The 14,994-nt window shown below is 35.8% G+C and overlaps 1 long non-coding RNA gene across 2 annotated transcripts in view; it reads right to left on the minus strand.

The window, feature by feature from the left end:
* The window catches only part of LOC141577709 (uncharacterized), a 66,989-nt gene that overhangs the window by 28,430 nt on the left and 23,565 nt on the right, over window positions 1-14,994 (minus strand). The window lies entirely within an intron of this gene.

The raw sequence follows: 14,994 nt of genomic DNA on the forward strand, positions 1-14,994 counted from the left end.
TGTGCAACCTTGAGAGATACTATCTTCAGACGTATGTTAAATGGAGATAGTACATTTCCTTATTAAGCCCGTAGGGTCAGGGTTTTCTGTAATTCTCACTTGAAGGCATTCTAATTACACAATTTGTGGGTAGGGGAGGGTTTGGCGGGGGCGGAGGGTGTAGCCAGGCAGTCAGGGTGCTAAATTGCTAAATCCACATCTACCATAACAGACATATATAATTTACTACCTAAAGTTGTTAAATCAAGATACAGCAGTATAATTACTACATTTAGAAACAGAGAGCCAAATACTTAAGAAAAACAGCTTAAAAAATTGACAGTGAATGGTTCTAGGGAATAGGACTAGGAGCTACAGAGGAGTGAGGTTTGATTGTTTTTAATTTTGTGGATGATTACTTTGATAAAAATAAAAAGTAATTATAAGAAATAAATATGCAAACAAAAACACAGAATGTAGGAGGAGGGTAATAGCTCAGTGATAGAGCGAGGTCCTGGGTTCCACCCCCAGTACCTCCATTTAAAAAACACGCACACACACAGAATGTGATTTTCTAAGGTAACTATAAAGAAAGGTTGAGCTCCCCCATGTGGCTATCAGAAAAGCCATTGACATCTCCACCCCAAAACAAACCAGCTAGTCTTCAAAAAGCTGATAACAAATCTACCTCATTCTATTACACTTTACAGATTTTTTTTTTCTCACAAGTTGAAGGTTTGTGGCAACCTGGCCTCCAGCAAGTCAAACAGAGCCATTTTCTCAACAGCATTTGCTCAGTTCGAGTCTTTGTGTCACATTTTAGTAATTTGCACAATATTTCAAATTTCTCCATTATTATTATATTTGTTATGATGATTTATGATCAGTGATCTTTGATGTTACTCTTATAATTGTTTGGGAACACCACGAATCACACATAAGATGGAGGACTTAATCAGTGGAGGCTGTGTGTGTGCTGACTGCTCCACCAACTGGCCCTTCCCCGTCTCTCTCCCTCTCCTTGGGCCTCCCTATTCCTTGAGACATAACAATATTGAAATTAGGCCAATTAATAACCCTACAATGAGCTCTAAGTCTTCAAGTGAAAGGAAAAATGTTTCATTTTAAATCAAAAGCTAGAAATGATTAAGCTTAGTGAGGAAGGCATGTCAAAAGCCAAGATAGACCAAAAGCTAGGCCTCTTGTGCCAGTTAGTAAAATTATAAATGCAAAGAAAAAGTTCTTGAAGTGATTTTAAAGTGCTACTCCAGTGAACCCATGAATGATAAGAAAGTGAAACAGCCTTACTGCTGATACAGAGAAAGTTTTAGTGGTATGGATAGAAGATCAAGCCAGCCACAACATTCCCTTAAGCCAAAACCTAATCCCTAAACTAGCAAGGCTAGCTCTCTTCAAGTCTATGAAAGCTGAGAGAGGTGAGGAAGCTGCAGAAGAGAAGTTTGAAGCTAGTAGAAGTTGGTTAATGAGGCTTAAGAAGCCATCTTCATACCATCAAAGTGCAAGGCGAAACAGCAAGTGTTGACATAGAAGCTGCAACAAGTTATCCAGAAGGTCTAGCTAAGATAATTAATGAAGATGGCTACACAAAACAGCAGATTTTCAATGTAGATGAAACAACCTTCTATTGGAACAAGATACCATGTAGGACTTTCATAGCTAGAGAGAAGTCAATGCCTGGCTTCAAAACTCAAAGGACAGGCTGACTCTTTTGTTAGGGGCTAATGCAGCTGGAAACTGTAAGTTGAAGCCAGTGCTCATTTACCATTCCAAAAATCCTAGAGCTCTTAAGAATTATGCTAAATCTACTCTGCCTGTGTTCTACAAATAGAAAAACAAAGCCTGGCTGACAGCACGTCTGTTTACAATATGGCTTACTAAATATTTTAAGCCCACTGTTGGGACCTACTGCTCAGTAAAAAAAAAAATTCCTTTCAAAATATTACTGCTCACTGACAATGCACCTGATCACCCAAGTGCTCTGATGGAGATGTACAAGATTAATGTTGTTTTCATGCCTGCTAACACAACATCCATTCTGCAGCCAATGGACCAAGGAGAAATTTTGACTTTCAAGTCTTACTGGTTTTTAATTTTATTTTTATGTTTCGTCTTTTTTTAACTTTTTTTTTTAATGGAGGTACTGAGGATTGAACCCAGGACCTTGTATATGTTAAGCATATGCTCTACCACTGAGCCACACCCACCCCCCTCATATCTTATGACTTAAGAAATACATTTCATAAGGCCATAAGCTGCCATAGATAGTGATTTCTCTGATGGATGTGGGCAAAGTAAACTGGAAACCTTCTGGAAAGGATTCACCATTCTAGATGTCATTAAGAACATTTGTGATTCATGGGAAGAGGTCAAAATATCAACATACACAGGAGTATGGAAGAAGTTGATTCCAACCCTCATTGATGACTTTGAGGGGTTCAAGACTTTGGTTGAGGAAGTAACTACAGATGTGGTGAAAACAGAAGGAGAACTAGAATTAAAAGTGGGGCTTGAAGATATGACTGAATTACTGCAATCTCATGACAAAACTTTAAAGGATGAGTAGTTGCTTCTTATGGATGAGCAGAGAAAGTGGCTTCAGGAGATGGAGTCTACTCTTGCTAAAGATGCTGTGAGGACTGTGGAAATGACAATAAGGGATTTAGAATATTGCATAAACTTAGTTGATATACAGCAGCAGAGTTTGAGAGAATTGACTCCAATTTTTAAAGTACTGCTGTGGGTAAAATGCTATCAAACAACCCTGCATGCTACAGAGAAATCGTTCTCAAAGGATGAGTCAGTTGAAGAGGCAAACATCATTATTGTTTTAAGAAATTGCCACAAACACCCCAACCTTCAGCAACCACCAGTATCAGTCAGCAGCCATCAATATCAAGGTAAGACCCTCCACCAGCAAAAAGATGACTTGCTGAAAGTTCAGATAATGGTTAGCATTTTCTTTAATTTATTGAAGTTTAGTTGATTTACAGTGTTTCAGGTTTACAATGATTTACAATGTTTGCTGAATCACAGCAAAGTGGTTCAGTTACATATATGTGTATATAAATATATATGTATCTATTTCCCATTATAGGTTATTACAAGATATTGAATATAGTTCCCTGTGCTATACAGGTCCTTATTGTTTAACTATTTTATATATAGTAGTGTGTATCTGTTAATTCCAAATTCCTAATTTATCACATCCTCCTCCTTTGGTAACCATAAGTTTGTTTTCTATGTAGGTGAGTCTATTTCTGTTTTGTAAATAAGTTCATTTGTGTCATTTTTTTTTAGATCTCACATATAAGTGATATCATATGATATTTGTCTTTCTCTGTCTAACTTACTTCACTTAGTATGATAATCTCTAGGTGCACTTTTTCAAAATAAAGTATTTTTTTCATTAAGGTATATACTTTTTTTAGGCATAATGCTATTGCACACTTACTAGATTACATTATAGTGTAAACATAACTTTTATATGCACTGGGAAACCAAAAAATTTGTGTGACTCATTTTAATGTAATATTTGCATTATTGTGGTGGTCTGGAACAGAACCTACAATATCTCCGAGTTATGTGCAGTCATCATAACCACACAGATCTCACAGTGCTAGGGTATCAATGGCTTAAGTTGAGGAGCAATCTGAACTGCATAATGCCATCCTCAAGTAGTTTCAGACAGGATTAGAACAAGGCAAAACAATAACAAGGTGACACAGTGAGGTCTAGGCTGTGGTCACATGACTTCCCAGTAGTCCAAGTTACTTGCTGACAGCTAATTTCATTCTCTTTTTTTTTTTTTTTTAAGAAAATGTTTTTGGGGCAGGGAGCGTATAACTCAGTGGTAGAGTACATGCTTAGCATGCATGAGGTCCTGAGTTCAATCACCAGTACCTCTATTAAAAATAAATAAATACATAAATAAGTAAATAAACCTAATTACCTCTGTCCCTTCCCCCGCAAAAAGAAAATGTGTTCTAGCTCTCATTTCTCCATAATTCAAATAGGAAGTTTTACTGTCAAGCTCTCAACATTATAAAGGGCTATAACTTAAAAAATATCTTTTTAGCAAACTTCCATGATTTAACAACTGCTACAACATTAAGGCTAGGTGAAGGAATCTGATTTTTGGTAGTCAAAGAAAAAAGAAATGTAAGATTTTGGAGGGAGGGAAACTTGTCATTCTGTCAAATATTCCAAATAATCTCAACTCTTGAGTTTTGTCAAATTAACAAATAGGATATTAAAATTAACATGAATTTCAAAGCAAAATTAAGTCTTTGATTTCAGCCATTGGGCCACCAGACTTTTCATGAGAATAATAAAAATGACTGATTCAGATTTGTTTTCCCATCTTGCTCTGTCATCACCTCTTGGTGAGGTGTGCCTGTCTGGTGTAGGAAGGAAGTGTAGCCACTCCCTAGAGCCTGGGAGGGCCAGGATGGGGAGACTAAGACATTGTGATGTTATTGTTAGCATCCTGTTAACTCATCCTCCTTCAGGTCTCAGTTTACTTCTCCAGGAAGTCCTCCTTGTCCTCCTAGACTAGGATAGGCTCCCTATTACACACTCTTATAACACCCTACCCTTATCGTAACAGTAATCAAATCATTATTTCTGTAATTAATTGTTTATCTGTCTCCCCCACTAGGCAATACATTCCATGAATCACAGACTGTGTATTTGTCTCGGTTTTATAGTACCCAGTACAATGTATGTCATATTGTGCGTGGTCAGTAAATATTTGACGCATAACTGAAAAAAAGGAAGCAAATTATTTTTGTAAGATGTTCAGCCTCACTCACAGATAAAGAAATTAAAAACATCAATGGAATAGTCTTTTCTGCTTACCAAATGAAAAATTCAAAAAGTCTGATAATACACTATGTTGTTAGCAAGAGTGTAGTGTGACAGACGCCCTTTTGAAGGTACTGTAGGTTGGCAGACTCTTTGAAAGAAACCTAGCAAAATATTTAAAACCTTAAATGCACATACCCTTTCACCCAGCAATTTCACATCTAAAATTTTATTCTACCATTATGCTTTAATTTATATGCAAAGACCCATGCACAAGGACATTCATGATTTGGCTTATATACAAAATGAATCCTGAAATCATAAAGGAGAGTTGAATAAATTATGGTTCCACCATATAATAAAATGCTACATAGCAGTAAAAGAATGAGTTTTGTACATATATAATATATACAACATGAAAGCGTAGTTATATATATAAGTAATATATATTTAATCAATATATATCAAGATGCATAAGTGGAAAAAATTAAATGCAAAACAATGTTCGTACATTCCCCTTTATTGTTGTAGTTGTTTTTAAAGGATATATATGTGCATATAGAATATATCTGGTAATATACATAAGAAATTGGTAATAGAAGTCACTTCTGGTGGAGAAAGACTAGGAAATTGGAATCTGGGAAGGAGAAATACTTTTTTTTAATCCTATACTTTTTGTACTGTTCAAAGTTTTTAGCATGTGCATTAACACATTTTAAAATAGAATAGCTTATTTTAAAATCTAATTCTTCTTTTTTCCAGACAATTTTTTTTTAATTGAGGTATAGTCAGTTTACAATGTTGTGTCAGTTTCTGGTGTATATCACAATTCTTCAGTCATACGTGAATATACATATATTCATTTTCATATTCTTTTTCACCATGAGCTACTACAAGATATTGAATATATTTCCCTGTGCTATACAGTATAAACTTGTTTATCTATTTTATATATACTAGTCAGTATCTGCAAATCTCGAACTCCCAGTTTATCCCTTCCCATTCCCCTCCCTTCTGGCTACCACAAATCTGTATTCTATGTCTCTGAGTCTGTTTCTGTTTTATATATAAGTTCATTTGTCTTTTTTTTTTTTTTTAGATTCCACATATGAGTGGTATCATATGGTATTTTTCTTTCTCCTTCTGGCTTACTTCACTTAGAATGACATTCTCCAATGACATCCATGTTGCTGCAAATGGCATTATGTTATTCTTTTTATGGCTGAGTAGTATTCCATTGTATAAATATACCACAACTTCTTTATCCAGTCATTTGTCAATGGACATTCTTGAAGGGATTTTTTTCTTCTAGAACAGATGAATAGACTTTCCACTTAGGTCTTTTCTTTTAGTCAGTTTGCAATTACAAATAATGTAAGATGACTGAATTCTGATTTAGACTATTTTAGAGATGCTCTCTTTAATGTACATTTATTAAATGCCTCTGCTTAAAATAACTTTATTTTGATATGGCTAATATTTTTTTCTAAACAGAGAAATCTAATAAATGTCTGCTAAGAAGAATCTCTCTAAAGTTGTTTCATGTTAATTGTCTTTATTTAATGTCCAAAGTAAATTTCCCTTCTGATGTGGGAGCCATTGTTTTTTCATAATAAATTTAATTTCTATAGCATTCATTTTATAAAAAATTGTATACTTTATAAAATAAATTCCAATGAGTTTTAAATGTTCTTTAAAAATAAATGTTAATGAAGAAATTAAAGAACTGTTCTTTATTAACATTAAATGTTATTAAGAAAAATAAGACTTACGTGAGAAAGTTGTAACTGTTGGCTAACTGATGCACTATCATAGCTGAAGGTATAATTTTATCAGACTACAAGTCGAAAGTGAACAGCAAGGGGGAGAATACCTCAAATGCCTGGAATCCTAGTGAGAGAGCTGCCAAAAATTATACGTATTCAACTAAAATCCCGCCAAACTGAATGAGGCTTTCAGAGGGTAAGTACACCCAAGCCACAGAACTGTCCTTAAGAATACTGAAACTTGTTAACAAAATAACATAATCTGGCATCAAGAATTTGCTATCAAGTAAGGAAATGTCAACTCATTAAAATATTCCCAGCTATCTCCATTTCAAGGAATTTTTCAAATACAAGTTAAAAGGTCAGCAGCATTTTAAAAGATCACTAATTTTGCAAGAAGAATGCTTTTACCTAGTTTGATTAATGTATAAAGTATTGTAGCAGTTTATTTTTAGGTTGTAATATGTCATTTAAATAACATTAGCATTATAATTTCTATACAAATGGACCACTGACCTATGTATAACTATATTGACGTTAGTTGTAAAAATATAATTTAAAAAATGTTTACTGTTAAGAAATTTAGAAACTTTCTAATAGGCTGAAAAGTCACAGAGCAAAGGATGATTCTGCCATAATGTCAGCCTGCTCAAAAATGAAAAAATACAGCCTTAAATTAAAACGGCCTTGGAGAGTAGAGGGGATAAGACCAATGCTGCTTAAGGATACAAACTGGCAATGAGTTAAAAATAAGCCACAGAGACCTAATGTACAGTATAATGAAAATGGACAACAATATTGTACTACAATGATCAAATATGCTAAGAGACTAAAACTTAATTATCCCAAACACTAAAGATAATTAAGTCACATGTGGAAGGACTAAATATCACTATAACACAAACATTTTACTATATATAAATGTATCAAGTTAATACATTATACACCTTAAATGTACACAGTGTATGTAAAATATATTCAATAAAAATAATCAATTAAATGTCAGTTATCATTACACAATAGAATATATATATATCAAAAAAAAATCTTACTATGTTGGTCTAAAGTTAACTCCTTTTGGACAAAATTTTTAAGTGGAGCTGAAAATGATATTCAAATAAATAAATGGAAAATATTAAAGTTCTAGGAAATTCAATTATCATTTTAAGCAATTAGGGTTTTTTTTAAAAAAAAAACAAAAAACCTTTAAAGATATTCACATTCTTAAAAGAAAAAAAGAGTCCTTGGTGAATGAGAAGGGACCCTTTTCATGAGTACAATTTGTTTTAATCCACATTCTTTTTGAAAATCATTAAGGCATGACAGCCTCATAATTTCTTCAATTCAAACTGATTATTTTAAAAACAAATCTTAAATTAGATGAGATGAATTAAGAGGCCACAATGCATATTTTGTCCTATGATATTGTTGTCAGTATCACAACCAGATTTGTGGTTACCAGAAGGTGGCAGAGAGGGGCATTGGATGAAAGTGGTCAAAAGGTACAAACTTCCAGTTATAAGATAAATAAGTATTAGGGATGTAATGTACAACATGATAAATATAATTAACACTGCTGTATGTTATAAGTGAAAGCTGTTAAGAGAGTAAAACCTAAGAGTTCTCATCACAAGGAAAAACATTTTTTTCTTTAATTTTGTATCTATATGAGATGATGGATGCTCACTAAGCTTACTGTGATAATCATTTCATGATGTATGTAAGTCAAATCATTATGCTATACACTGTATTCAGTGCTCTATGTCAATTATATCTCAACAAAACTGAAGAAAAAGATAAATCAGGTAGGCAGATCATAGATTTGGGGGGGGAAAGAAAGTAACACTAAAACAGTAAATTGATTGCTTTCAGGATTAACCTCTGCTTCACCCATCCAAGAATGCTAGGACAGAAACCTATAAACCTTTATGTCCCAGTGTTATCCAGTCTGTGATCCTGACCCGTGATCTGCGGCGTCTGCTGGTTGGGAATGGGCACCCACCTTTCCATCAGATTCCTCCTAGACGTTACCTTTGCACCAGTCCTGGATTCCTACAAGACTCTCACCAGCCCCAGGATGAATCAGAAAAATTATGGACCAGGAAGCCAGCTACTCAACTACCCTACTTGGTGTCCATATTCTGTTACCATCACCCCACAGAATCCTCATCACACATCCTCCCTTGGCTAGAAGAGAGCCAAGAACCCAGAGGAGGTAGGAACATCTCAGGTGTGGATCTGCGTATTTTAGACACCAGTTAATCTTGCTCACACTTTCTTCTCAGGAATCTACCCCCACCAATTCATCTCTTCTTTTCTTTTACCACTGCTTTTCCCTAGTTTATGCCTGGATGGTTACAATTGCCTGTAGTTTTCTGCTGATAATCTCTCCCATTTCTCACCATCTGATGCACAGATATCAAAACATTTTCTCCTTGTCACTTCTCTGAAATCCTTCAATACCTCCCCACTGCCAAATGACATTAATAAAATTTAACTTCTGAATCTGGTTTTAGAGCCCTTTATAATTTAGTTCCAATCTCTCTTTTCAGATTTAAACAAACTCTCAGTTTAATTACATATGGTGCTCCACATTTATCCTAAGATTGCCTACTTCTGTGCTTTTATATATGCCTTCTCCCCAGTTTCTAATTCTCTCTTCCAGACATAGGTCAAATCTTTGTTTTTTCCAAGGAGCCTTGATTACCCAGCTAAATTTAATCTCTCTCCTTGAAACCGTCACTATTTTCTCTACCATTTGGCTCTCATCACCCACTGCTTTGTAGCATAATCACCTCTAATCTCCTCACTCCTCTCTAAACTTCAGGAGGATAGTAGGGTTTTGGATGGCCTGAAGTGCTGGTAAATTCAGAATGCAGAGCCATTCTGCACAGTGATATTAAAACTTTCAGATAGCTGATGTCCACATTTAAAAGTTGGAAGATTTCTTATAAAAAGGTGGATTTCCTGCTTATCCTGAAAATTCAGTTCACACTGGACTGAATTCAATTCACACTGGACTTGTAATCCTGTTTAGAAAATACTAAGGCTTAGTAGTGGCCACCTCTTTAAGATGGGACCTGTGTTCTCCAGTTTACCCAAATTCTCATCTTTCATAGTCTTTAAACTTCATTCATACCCTGAAGGCATCTGAGTTCATGATCTCTGCTTCTAATACCTCTACAGAGTAAGGGACAGATGGATGGACGGATAGATGGATAAATAGATGGAGAGGTGGATGATGGATGGATGATGGGCGGATGATGGATGGATGGATGGATGGATGGACAGATGGATGGATGGATGGATGAATGAAAGGATAAATTAACAAACTAACTAGCATGTGGCAAAACTCACATCCTCCACATGACTCCTGCTGTCCAGGTTGCTTGACAGCTGAATTCTCATATCTACCCACTCTTCCCCTCTGTTATTTTCTTGTCCTGGGTCATGTTCCAAAAAATTCTGATCTAATCATCAGTGAAGAAAAGGGATATTTCTTTTTAATAGACTTTCCATTTTTCCTCTTAGGATACATAATGTGTGTGTGTCCTAAAAAAAAAAAAATCATTCCTGTACCTCGGTGTCCAAAACTGAGAAAGGAAAAGCTCATGAGGGATCCATGCAAGTCACAGCCTTGATGTGCCCCTTGGTGACCCATGTTTAGGTAACATGGCTGTGGGTTCCCATTGTTAGAGTAAATGTGAGCTTTCTTACACAAGGAGACGTGGTTTTGATCGATTGAAAGGACCCCGTGGGCAGCCAGGGATCAGCATAAAGGGTGAAAAGGTGAGCAATAAATGTGCCAGTGCATTAACACAATTAGGTTTATAAAAAAAGCACTGAAGCAAAATGGAACACAGGGGTTTTACAAAAGCAGCTGACGTGTTCTGTGTTTTAGAGATGGATTCATGGGTAATTAACTGTCCAGAACCATTCTAACTCCTGTGCATAGGAAAACATGAGCCAAGACAAAGAATGATTGATTTTAGTGGGAAAATCCTATATTGTGAAATGAGACAGAAAAGGAGCACAGCGTAAGGCAATTATTTGGAAGTATTGAGTTTGCACAGCTTAGATGTCAAATCAGAATTCAGTAAGAGACCGGGTTTTGTTTGCTGTTGCTATTGTTCTTAAGCTGTTGTTTGTGTTGTTTTAAAGTATCCTGTAGTAAGGTAACAGTTACATCTGTCATGGAAAGGAGATGGATCACGAAATTTACCAGAACTTTTGAAGGTGCTGCCATTGGAGTCCAACAGGAGAAGGTATTAGTCAACTCTCATGTATAAAGGTTATCATGCTATCACCACAAGAGAGGAAAGAGGAGTTTCTGGCTTTAATAGTAACTACTTTTTCCATATTTAGAGTTTCACCTGGATTTCAGGGGCACTGAGAAAGTGCCCATAATAGGAACAGGCATGATCATATTTTGAAAATGTAAATCAGAAAATGATTTCTGTTCAAATCATTCTGTGTCATGAAAAAAATTCCTTACTGCCAACAGTTGCATTTGCATCTACTTTCCTAGTCTTAAAACACAGTCAAACCAAGAGTATGTATACCACTAATGAATATCAGGCTAATACCAAACATCTACATTCAAAGTAAGACCTAAGCACAGGTAACGGCTCCAGGATTCATCATTTTCTAGTTCTTTCTTTCCTCCACTCTCTCTAAAGTTCAATTGCTCTGTTTGTGGTTATACACCTCCTCCCTCTAGAAAAGCTTCTAAGAGAGGTGTAACCACAGGAAAAGGAGGAGCTAAAGTCTGATAACAGAAGATACAGAAGACAGAGGTGGTCGACAAAGAAGGGAAATGGGTTAGATGAAGTTTAAGTTGGTAGAGAGTAGTTAAGATAAACAAATAGCTTGCTTTTTTGAAAAGGAAAAAGTAGGCTCTAGATTCTGTCAATTAGCTGTTGTCAAGCTCCAGAAAATATACTGGCTTAAGCATAGAGTTACTTAGCATTTAGAAAAGAAATAGGAGATAATCCAGAGCAAGTTTCACAAATTAACTTCTTTTTCTTTTCTGATAGGATGTCTACATTGGTAAATCAGAGACACATCACTAAGGTAAGTTAGGGATTTCAGAAAGTCGTGTGTCAAAATCTTTCATGATAGCCTGATAGGGAAAATGGAGAAACCAAGGCAATGTGACAGTACAGATAAGACTGGCAACTTTATGATGACAGGGATTGTGACTAACTTGTTCACTGCTGTGTCTTCTCTATACACCACAAAGCCTGACCCAGGCTCAAAATATTACATTGATTTAGTAAAGTTAGGTGCATCCACTGGTGTACCAAAGCACACTGTTTTCTGGGTCTCTTTCAACAGATTTTATTTTATTTGTCTCCATATCTCCAGGGCATTAGAAAGTACCTGGCATAGAGTGGTAAGCATTTAATAAAATGTTACAGATGAATCAATAAATGTTTAGGTCTTCTATAACATTCTTACAAGGTTCTTTTCTTAGCCTTAATCTAGTCAATGTTTTAATCAATGACTTGGTTGAAGACATATTAAAACAAGGGATTATCAGTTGTTATCAGATAACTAATTATCAGTTAATTACAAGTTATTGCAATTGTATACATTAAAACAATGAATAGATGGAATACAATAGATGAAAAGGACATAGGTCCACACCTATATGACAAAATTTAATATCACTAAATGTATATTCCAAAAATGCAGAATGAAGGATAGGCGGGTTCCCAACATGAAACAAGTTACTTTTTTAAAAAGATATGGCAATCACCAAGACCATCACCCACCTGAGCCACACAGCTATAAAATCTATATAGAATGCATGGAGCACTATTTGAGAACACTGAAAAATAAGTAATAGGAGGAAGACTTGGAAGGAAACCAGAATTGAAAGTACCACCAGGGAGAGTGTAGCTCAAGTGGTAGAGTACATGCTTAGCATGCACAAGGTCCTGGGTTCAATCCCCAGCACCTCCTCTAAAAATAAATAAATAGACCTAATTACCTTCCCCCCACCAAAAAAATTAAAAAAAAAAAAGAAAGTACCACCACATCAGGAGTGAGTTTCTCCTTTTAGCCCCTCCAGCATTTCTGGTCTGGCTCAAGACAGCCTGCAGCTCAGAAGTGGGCACCCAGAGATGGAAAAAGAGTGCTCCAGGGAAAGCCCTGCAGTTCTGGCTCGAAAAGTGGAAAGGAGATCCCTGACATCAGCAAGAGAGGGGAAATTCACCATTTTCCTTTGTTCACTGTTCTATCATGCTCCAGGAGCCAGACAATGCCATGGCAACAGTGGCAGCAATGACAGTAGTGGCAGCAGAGGCTGCAGGTGCCTAAAACTCTGGTGCCAAACCATCCTCCTCCTATCAGAGGAGACGTGGTCCCCAAAGGAGGGCAAATCCCTGTTGTTTTTTTCTCTCTGTGTCCTCCAGTCACTTGGCTGGACACACACGCAATCATAAGAAGTGTGAGGCAGACCCAGATAACTAAAAACCCAGCTTTTTGCCTGAGGGCCAAAAAGGGGAACCCCAGGCAAGCGGAAATTTCTGGGGGGATCATAGAGAGGAAGAAACCAGGAAAAGCAACTCAGCAAAGTAGTTTATGGACTCCTGGGCTCTTCCCTGAGTGGCACATGCACAGATCTGCGTCTCAATGGCACGCCATAGACTCTGAGAACTGAAAAATGGATAGACTACTGGCTGCTCAGCTGGTTATTGGGTGGCCCAGACACAAGACAGATCTGAGTAGCACTACAGAGGCTTTACCAGCTGAACTGACATTAGGATCACAACCCACAGTGGGCTTGTGAGAAATTACAGCCTTCACCCAACTGGGTACTCAAAGTATATATGTTGTCTGCTTGTTCTATTGATCATTGAGAGGGGAGGGTTGAAGTCTACAACTACATTTGTGGATTTACCTATTGTTCTTTCCAGTTTTGTCTGTTTTTGTTTCATGTATTTTAAAGTTTCGTTGTTAGGCATGCCCACGTTTAATACTGTTATGTGTTCTTGATGAATGGACCCCCTTTTCTATGGAATATCCTCCCTTTCTGTCAGAATCTATGAAAATCAAGACTCAGCTATAGTCTTTCTATAAGACACTCACTTCAAATATAAGATATAGGTAGGTTAAAAGGAGAAAGGTGAAAAAAGATAGACCATGAAAGCACTAACTTAAAAAAAAAAAGTTTGAGTGACTAATAGCAAAATAGAATTCAGAGAAAAAAATAATTATCAGGAATAAAAAGAGAGATTATATACAGAAAAGCGGTTCATTCTCCAAGAACATATAATTCTAAATGGGTATGCATCTAACAAAAAAGTTTTAAAATATGTGCAGCAAAAACTGACAAAACTGGAAGGAGAAATTAACAAATCCACAGCTAAGGTTGGAAACTTCAGCTCTCCTCTTTTAGTAATTGAAAGAATAAACACACAAAAAATCACACAGGATACAGAGCTGAACATCAAAGAACTGGATCTAATTGACATTTATAGAACACTCCACCCAACAACAACATAATACATTCTTTTCATTGCACATGGAATATGGACCAAGAGAGAGCAAACACTAGGTCATAAAATAAACTTTACCAAATGCAAAAGAATTGGAATCATACAGAGTTTCCTGATCATAAGGGAATTAAACTAAAAATCAATAACAGCAAGAAAAAAGGTTTCAGACACAAGGAAATTAAACAACAATCCATGAATCAAAGAAAACCTCAAGGGAAATCAGAAAATATTTTGAACTAAATGAAAATAAAAATACAAGATACAAAAAATTGTGGTATACAGCTAGAGCAGTGTTTATAGCATAATTATATCATTGCATACTTATATTAGGAAAGAAGAAAGGTCTCAGATCTATAAGCTAAGCTTCCATCTTAAAAAAAAAAAAACTAGAAATAGAAGAGTAGCAGGGGGAGGATATAGCTCAAGTGGTAGAGTGCATGCTTAGCATGCACAAGGTCCTGGGTTCAATCCCCAGTATCTCCTCTAAAAATAAATAAATAAATGAACCTACTTACCTCCCCTCCCCCAAAAAAAGTTAAAGAAAAAAAAAAAGAAATAGAAGAGTAAAGTAAACCAAAATCAAACAAAAGGAAGGAATTAATAAAAATAAAAGCAGAAATCAATGAAATTAAAACTAACCAAACCAAAAGGGGGGGGGGGGGGACCAGAGAAAATAAAACTAGTTCTTTGAAAAAAATCAATAAAATTGAAAACCCTCTAGCAAGACCAACAAATAAAAAAGGAGAAAAAATATACATTATCAATTATTAGGAAAGAAAGAAGGAATCATTACAGATCCTACAGATATTAAAAGGATAATAAAGGATACTACAGATAATTCAATGCCTAGAAATAGAACAACTAAGATAAATTGAATCAATTCTTTAAAACCTAAAAATACCAAAACTCACGCAAATTAA

Source organism: Camelus bactrianus, chromosome 5, assembly GCF_048773025.1.
Source record: "Camelus bactrianus isolate YW-2024 breed Bactrian camel chromosome 5, ASM4877302v1, whole genome shotgun sequence".
Classification (NCBI taxonomy): Eukaryota; Metazoa; Chordata; class Mammalia; order Artiodactyla; family Camelidae; genus Camelus; species Camelus bactrianus.